Source organism: Cupressus sempervirens, chromosome 2, assembly GCF_028749045.1.
Source record: "Cupressus sempervirens isolate cs-2001-9-10 chromosome 2, ASM2874904v1, whole genome shotgun sequence".
In the NCBI taxonomy this organism is placed as follows: domain Eukaryota; kingdom Viridiplantae; phylum Streptophyta; class Pinopsida; order Cupressales; family Cupressaceae; genus Cupressus; species Cupressus sempervirens.
The window spans coordinates 394,526,763-394,535,369 of NC_143119.1; the positions used below are offsets into that span (position 1 = coordinate 394,526,763).

At 28.9% G+C, this 8,607-nt stretch overlaps 1 pseudogene; it reads right to left on the reverse strand.

Annotated features, from left to right (window-relative positions):
- Positions 1–632: 632 nt before the first annotated feature.
- On the reverse strand, positions 633–2,894 carry LOC149572798 (uncharacterized; annotated as a pseudogene).
- Positions 2,895–8,607: the final 5,713 nt, after the last annotated feature.

Genomic DNA, 8,607 nt, shown 5'->3' on the forward strand with positions numbered 1-8,607 from the left:
TAAAATATTCAAACTTTTAACAATATGTAACGTAGAAGTGGAGAAGAGGAAAGATTGTATATTAAGATATGGAACGATTAAAACTTATTTAGAAGTGCAATACTCAACTTGCACGTCAGTGCAACCAATGAAAATCTTTTAGCATGGAAAAGAATAGTCCAAAGAAAATAAAAATCGGATAGTCCAATGTTGCAGCCCTTGAACAAAAGCAAGTTTTTATAGTTTTGTCATACCAATCGTAGAAAGACCCTCAAATTTATGATCCGATGATGAGTTTTTACAATGAGAAAGGAAATATACAAGAGTGACTTCAACATTTTGTCATTGTCGAGTCCACGACCCCTTTTAAATAATAATAAGAGTATTGTCATTTGCAAAGTCTTTTAATTATTCTATGCGACCAGCATCGATCAGCCAGCAGTGTCTTAAACAGTCTTATCACTTTGAGCACAACCGTGTCTCTGCATTTTGTAGACAGCATCAAATAAATGAGTTGTATGTGATTTCATTTGGAATCAAATCCTTTCCTTTCATTTCATCTAACATTGACAAAGCAATATCAAGTTTTTCTTCTTTGTATTATGCATCAATTAGCATGTTATAGGTTACAACATTTGGAGCAATGCCAATCATTTCTATAATTTTTAAAAGCTTCAAAGCCTCATCCGTTTTACCAAGTTTACAATAGCCATTAATCAAAGAGCTATAGGCTATAACATCTGGAGTAATGTCAATCATTTCCATACTTTTAAAAAGCTTCAAAGCCTTTCACCGAATTTGCAATAGCCATTAATCAAAGAGCTATAGGCTATAACATCTGGAGTAATGCCAATCATTTCCATACTTTTAAAAAGCTTCAAAGCCTCATCCATTTCACCAAGTTTACAATAGCCATTAATCAAAGAGCTATAGGCTTTAACATCTGGAGTAGTGCCAATCATTTTCATACCTTTAAAAAGCTTCAAAGCCTCATCCGTTTCACCAAGTTTACAATAGCCATTAATCAAAGAGCTATAGGCTATAACATCTGGAGTAATGCCAATCATTTCCATACTTTTAAGAAGCTTCAAAGCCTCATCAGTTTCACCAAGTTTACAATAACCATTAATCAAAGAGCTATAGACTATAATATTTGGAGTAATGCCAATCGTTTCCATACTTTTAAAAAGCTTCAAAGTCTCATCCATTTCACCAAGTTTATAATAGCTAAATAACCAAAGAGCTATAGGTTACAACATCTGGAATAATACCAATCATTTCCATACTTTTAAAATGCTTCCAAGCCTCATCCATTTCACCAAGTTTACAATAGACAGGTAACCAAAGAGCTATAGGTTACAACATCTGGAATAATATCAATCATTTCCATACTTTTAAAAAGCTTGAAAGCGTCATCCATTTTACCAATTTTGATATAACCATTAATCAAAGAGCTGTAAGCTATTACATCAGGAACCATGCCTTTATCACTTATCGTATTCATTAATAATTTTGCACTAGCGAGATCACCCACTTTACATAGACCATCAATGATTATGTTGCATGTCACTTCATTAGTTTTCACACTGTTTATTCCCATTTTATCTAGCATTTGAAGTGCCACGCTCACGTTTCCTGTCCTGAAGAATGCATGTATCAAAAATATTATACATTACCACATTCAGAGGACAGCCCCTGCCTTCCATATGAGAAAAAAGTGTGAATGCCTCCCTTGCCCTGTTACTCTCACACAAAAGAGTCATCAGATAGCTGTACGAAACACCATTTGGTTGCAAACCCTTTCGAAACATGTATTGGAAACAATGCAAAGCCTTGTTCAGCTTGTCATTTTTGCAAACTCCATTAATAACTGTAGAAAATGTCACTTGATTTAAGAAATAGCCATCTTGTATCATTTTGCATACAAAAGATAGAGCTTCATTTTTCACTTGATTTAAGAAATAGTCATCTTGTATCATTTTGCATACAAAAGATAGAGCTTCATTTATTCTTTTTATATTAACGAAGTGCTAAATCAGAATGTTATATGTAACAATATCTGGAAAACAGTGAGGACGTCTCATTCCAGCTAATAAACCAAGAGCTCCATCTTCCTTACCCACCTTGCAAAGACCATAGATTAGGCCATTATATAAAAGAGTATCTGGCAAAAAGCCATCTTGTATCACTTGAGCTACCAATACTAAAGACTTATCCATCCTACCTTTCTTGCAGACAGCATCAATTAGGGTGCTGTAGGTAACAACATTAGGATAGCAATGGCTAATCCTCATTTTGTCCAAGAACACTCGTGCTCCCTCAAATCTGCCCGATGTGCACAAAGCCCTTATGAGGGTGGTATAAGTGATGACATCTGAATGGATGACCATTTCTTCCATTTCAGCAAGGAGAAGGTAAATTCTATGGAGGTTGCCGTCATTCCCAAGACCGTCCAAAAGGACAGTGAAAGATACAACATTGAGAGGAAGGTGTTTAGAAATGGCTGAGTGGAAGTAATCCCAAGCTTTGTTTGCGTTGCCCGATTTACAGAGGGCATTAATTGATTTAGTGAATTGTACAACATCAGAGGAAGGAGAGAGGTTCTCTAAGAACTTGTCGATGTATGGAGAGTTGTGGCAGTGTGCAGAAAACGAAAGAGGGCAGAGGAAGGATGAATAGAAATAAAATGAGTGGGTAATATCTGTTACCTCTTTCAAGATTGGAAGTAGGCGGCCATTCATGGCGATGTTTAGTAGCCAAGAGAGGGCTATCTTCGTCCACAGATTTCATCTCGACCCTAGTTTCTCAACTGAACTTAACCCTTGTTTCTCTGCTATTGCATTTTCTGGGTATTAATATTATTTCATGTCCGGAAGCGGACGGACATAAATTTACCCAGAGAAGCGATCCCCTCCTTATTAATGCAAATATACAAAAATACAACTATTTTCTCAAACACTTCTATTAATGCAAAAGCATTAATTGCAACTTTATCTTTTCTTGTGACAAGTGGATAAACTTTTTTTTTAAATAATTATTTTTCTATATTTTTATTTTTGTATAGATATTTTAATCAAATATAGATATTTTAGCTCTTTTAAATTGTCAATTTTCAAAAATTATTTTTATATAGTTTAATTTCATATTTATTTAAATTTAAATTTATATATAAGTTTAATTTAGAATTTAATTATTTTTATTTTTACATATCTAAACCAATGTTTTTAATATATTTTCTTTTATTTTTTATTTTTATATATAATTTTATTAGATTATACATTTATTTAACATATATAATTTTTACTATATTGATATTTTTAATTTATACTTTAAAATACATAATATTAATTTTGTATCAATTTTAATAAAGTTTAAATAGTTTAGCTTGGTATATTATCAATTTATTTATTATAAGTGTGTTTGGTTTTTTTAAAAGCATAAATGTTATTTTTAAATTAATTTATGTTTATTTATTTTTATGCATTAGATTTAAGCTTAAGAATATAATCCACCTTCTTCAATTGGATGAATTTATCGCTTAAACAAGATATATCAAACAATTTAATAATTAAAATTAATCAATTTAATTCTTTAAAAAAAAATTTATATAATTTTATCTATATCTTATATAATTTTATAATTTTATTTTTATGCATTATATTTAACTTTAAGAATATTGTCCAGCTTCTGCAATTGGATGAATTTATCACTTGAACAAGATATATCAAACAATTTAATAATTAAAAATAATCAATTTAACTCTTTTTTTAAAAAAACTATACAATTTTATCTATATCTCATGTATAATTAGTTGATAAATATCTTTGGTATGATAAATGTTCTTTAGGATGTCATCTAATTTTAATTTAGCATGATACTATAATGTTTATTTATATATTCTTTTGCTATTTTAATTAATATACATTATTGCAGTTATATAATTTAATAATATACTAACTATACTCGTAATTTAATTCAGTTTAGCACTATAATGTTATATTTTTCATTGCTATTTATTTTTTATTTTATTAAATTAAATACATTATATTTTAACCAAAATCTACTTCAATCAACCATAAAATCATGAAGGCAGGAACTTTGGCGCATGCACCCCTCGTTTGATTATAGCTTTTCAAAGTAGTGTACAGATAGTTACTTCGTGTAAAGAATCTTTTACCAAAGATTTTTTTTTTTTCCAAATCCTTCTTAGTTGAGATTTAAAGATTTTTTTATATTGGTTGTAAACAAGGTGCAATCGTTATTTAATAGAAAGATATATCTTGTGTAATATGTTTTCAATGTAAAGAATGTCAACAAGAGCTGTGTTACAGCTAGAGTCCCGCCTTATATAAAATAGGAGACTTGCAAAAGTTGAATAGTAAGTTTAGTAAGGTGTGCCTATGTCAAATAATCTGATAGGATATAAGATTTGTTTTTTAGATGCACATTGGTGGAATCACACAATTATATTAAAAAGAATGAAGATGAAGAACACAAGAGTAATTACAAAGAAATGATCATAAGTTCAATGAACTTTCAACATCAAATCATAAGATACACTTTTCTATGAGTCATTTTATTTACATTTAATTTATATAATGGAAGATTTAATTATTCAATTCTTGTTAACCTCTAATTACCATTATCATATTAAGATAAATTAATTTTGAAAAATAGTGAAGTAAGTAAAACAATCATAAGAGTAGTATTTTATTGTATAGCATGTAGTTGATAGAAGAATAAAGGACTTGTCCAAACAAAATATTTCTAAAAAAAGGTATGAAAAGGGAGGTAGTTTAATGTTTGAATATATTTTTATTTTTAAAAACTAATATTTTATTTTTAGTTAATTTAATTAAATATTAATTTATAATAAATAATAAATTTAATATGTATAATTATTAATATTTGTATAAACAAATTTAAACCAATACTAATATAAAGATGCCAAATATACTAATATTTATAATTTTATTTATTTAAACTAAATAAATACCTTAATAGTGTCTATTTTAAAATTTTATTAAATATTAATTTATTTTATATAATATATATAGTTTTTAATATTTGTAAAGATAAATCAATATTATTAATGTTTTAACACTTTCTAATTATAATTCTATTTTGTCCCATACAATCATTTGGAAAAGCATGCTTAGTATGAAAATGAAAGAGACTAAAAATTAAATAAAGTGAATGTAATGTATTGATAAATAGAATAAAAAATGATGTGGGAACATAGCTTAAGACAAATAAACCAAAAATAGGCCATAGTAAATTTAAAAAGTATAAAAATATTAAATAATTGATAATTAGTTTCCCACTTTGTTAGACAAAAAGGTACTCACGAGTTGTGAGATGATTTTCAATGTCTTTTATCTATTTATTTGCACTACTTGTGATTAGGCCTGACATGTTGTCTCGTGTTTGATCTCTTCCGATTTTGCGCCTCTACAATTTTCTATTTTAAATTTATCATTGCCACCATTTGAAAGTGGTTTGTTAGTATTGACATATGTTGTACTCTCTTTCAAAGCAATTGTATTCAATCTAAATAATTAAAATAAGGGGAAGATTTTAAGTTTGTAGTCTTTTTTTTGGTCTGGGTGCTGTTAATTTTATTTTAACAGGCTCTGTAGGTGGTGTATGTACTTTGTATGGTATGAACGTTGTTGGTGCTCTGTTTCTCTTCATTATTCTAGGTGGTGTTTCTTTAAGCTCTCTATGTTCTATAATGGGCTAAAAGCTGAATTTGTTTTTCTTCTATCCGCAGTCTATTCAAATTCTCCACACAAAATTATGTTTAATAAAATTAAAGTTTACTGATTTTTTTTTAAGTTCATTGTTATATGGTTTGATAGATTTCTTTTTACAAAACAAATCATACTTGTGAACATCAATTTTTTAAGTGAATAGCACACTACAAGCACTAGAAACCTAATGTTCTGAAATTGGACTCCGCTCCTTAAAATCACTTGGTAACTATACATTTGTAGGAGTGATTTTCTTTAAAACGAGCATTATTTCTTGCTATATAATTTTGATGCATGTATCTTAGAAGGGATTCATTTGAATTTTATAGAATTTGATTGTTGAAGTTGTGACTCACTTTTGATTTCTTATAATTCTTTAGTTTTTTTTTTGTAAGTATTGTGTTTGAAACAAATTCTTTATGTCAAATTTATCATGGTTGGAAAAAGTTTATTTTGAATTTTGAGCCATTTTCCATTAATTCAACGCATAAGACTTAATTGTAGAGATCCTCACATATCCATTTATCTACCAAGAATGCGTGGAAAAAATGTTCAATGCATGATGTAATAGTTTGTTGCAGAGGGCTTTCTATTTGGCAAAAAATTATGGCTAGAATAACAATAATTTAATTCTATAAAATTTTATACTTCTCTAGTTGTGAAATACAAAACAAATAGTAATACATTCAAAGGGAATTTGCACGATGCATTCTAAGCACATTTGGTGTTGGTTTTGCTAAAGATGTTCCTCTAAAGCCTTGCATTGGCTTAACGCATACACAATTCTTTCCTTGAAGTGGGTTTTGATCTATGGTCGCTACAAAAGAGCTTTGAATGTCATTTGTAAGGCTATTGTGGATGAACCGGATAAATTTGAAGACAATATTCTAGAAGCACGAATATAGTATATAGTTCTATAACTTATACGGCATGTACAACATTGTGCAAATTAAATATCTATTAGATCTAGAAGTTTCCTTGAATTGATAATTTTATTGAATTTATGAATAAGGAAAATAATTAAAACCCCAGCAAAATTAAAATGCTCCAATCAGAAAAAAGAAATTTTCTTACAAAAATGAAAATAAAAATAAAACATAAGTGAAACATTAGTAATCACATGCAAATGATAATTGTAAACCAGTAAACTAATGCACAAAGTGCAACCGAAAACAATAGTTCTCAGTTATAGATAGGCCAAACTAATAAATTAAATTGTTGTTGCTTGGAATTCTAATGTTTGGAACTATTTTTAGTGTGTACAATTTAATTTTGATTAATTATGTAGTAAAAGCATGGATTTACAATTTTTTATCAAATCAAGATTCCTGACATCAAAATATAATCGACATTTAGGTAGCATAAATCAAGCATACATTATACTTTTACCTTGATTGTAGCTTCATAAAGACATGTCCAACTAAGATGGTAACTCGATTTATACATTCTACATTCAGCTAGGTTGCGTCATCCAAAAGACATGGCCATCTTCAAAACTAGCACAATCATTTACCTATATCTTGATTAAAAAAATACACAATGAAGATGTTTAATCTTTAATGGATGTTTTTCTTCAATGCTTCATATTTTGGTATGAATCTAGTTAACTATTTTCTCTTTTTAAAGGAGATTTGTCATTTTTTTTTTGTAATGTTTTCAATAAGCATCATACTAAAACCAAAATCCATTATGTCACTAAACAAACAAATAACCATCTCAAACATAAAAAAGCCTATGCTACTCATCTAAATGTACTTTTATACTCTCCAAGAAAAAATGCTTATGCTAGGTGCATTTTGTCTTACACCCTTCCATTATTTGTATTTCAACTTTTACAATTGCAATGGAAAATGTGGGAAAAGTGTGTTTATAGATATAACTATTATATTTTTTGGACTCATTTATACCTTCTTTGAATTAATTGTTAATATACAGTTTTTAACAACTAGATGGATATGCTTTCTCTATAATATAAGATTTCATATTGTTTGTCAAATGTAAAAATAGCTTAAACTTTTATCGCTTGAATTGTTTTCCTCATTTGCTCTTCAAATGAAAGAGGACAAAGAAAATAGGTTTGAACATTTGTGCACCAATAATTTATATTTTGAAGAAATTGAGAAAATATTTCTTCTAATATGCAAAAATTGTGCTTTTAAAAATAGTATAAACTCCTTGTTATGAATTAGATGAGAGTCAGTGACATAAGTGAGGTGTTGATATTAGTGAATAATTTCCAAACTAACTTAGATCAAATTTTAATATTAAAAATGTCCAAATCAGTTCTAATAAAAAACAATTCTTGTCATAAAAATCTAATATATGAAATAGACTTTTCCCCAAATGAATTGTTGGATGTGTTGCATAGTGCGGTCTATTTCTCCAAAATAGATCTTCATTTTGGTTACTATTAGATTCATGAGAGGAAGAATGGTGTGGAGAATACTGTCTTTTGTTGTCATGAAGGTCATTATGATTTCTTTGTTGTGTCATTTGGTTTGACCAATACTCCAGCCACTTTCCAATCATGCATGAACCACATTTTCAACAACAAAATGTGAAAGCCCTCGTTGGTGATTGTTGATGACATAGTTATTTATAGTAAGACATGGGAGGAAAATTAGAGGCATTTGGATGAAGTGCTTGAGATCATGGAGTCATAATCACTTTTTTCCAAGAGATCCAAATGCGAATTTGGAATGACAAAGATATTGCATCTAGGGCACATAAGTACTACTTGAGGGGTTTAGGTATACTAGGAAAATATTCAAGCCATCTTGGATTGGTCTCCACCTAAGACTCTCTATAATCTCCATGGATTCTTTAGATTTTATAGTTATTACAAAAGGTTCATGAAAGGGTTCTCTCAGCTTAG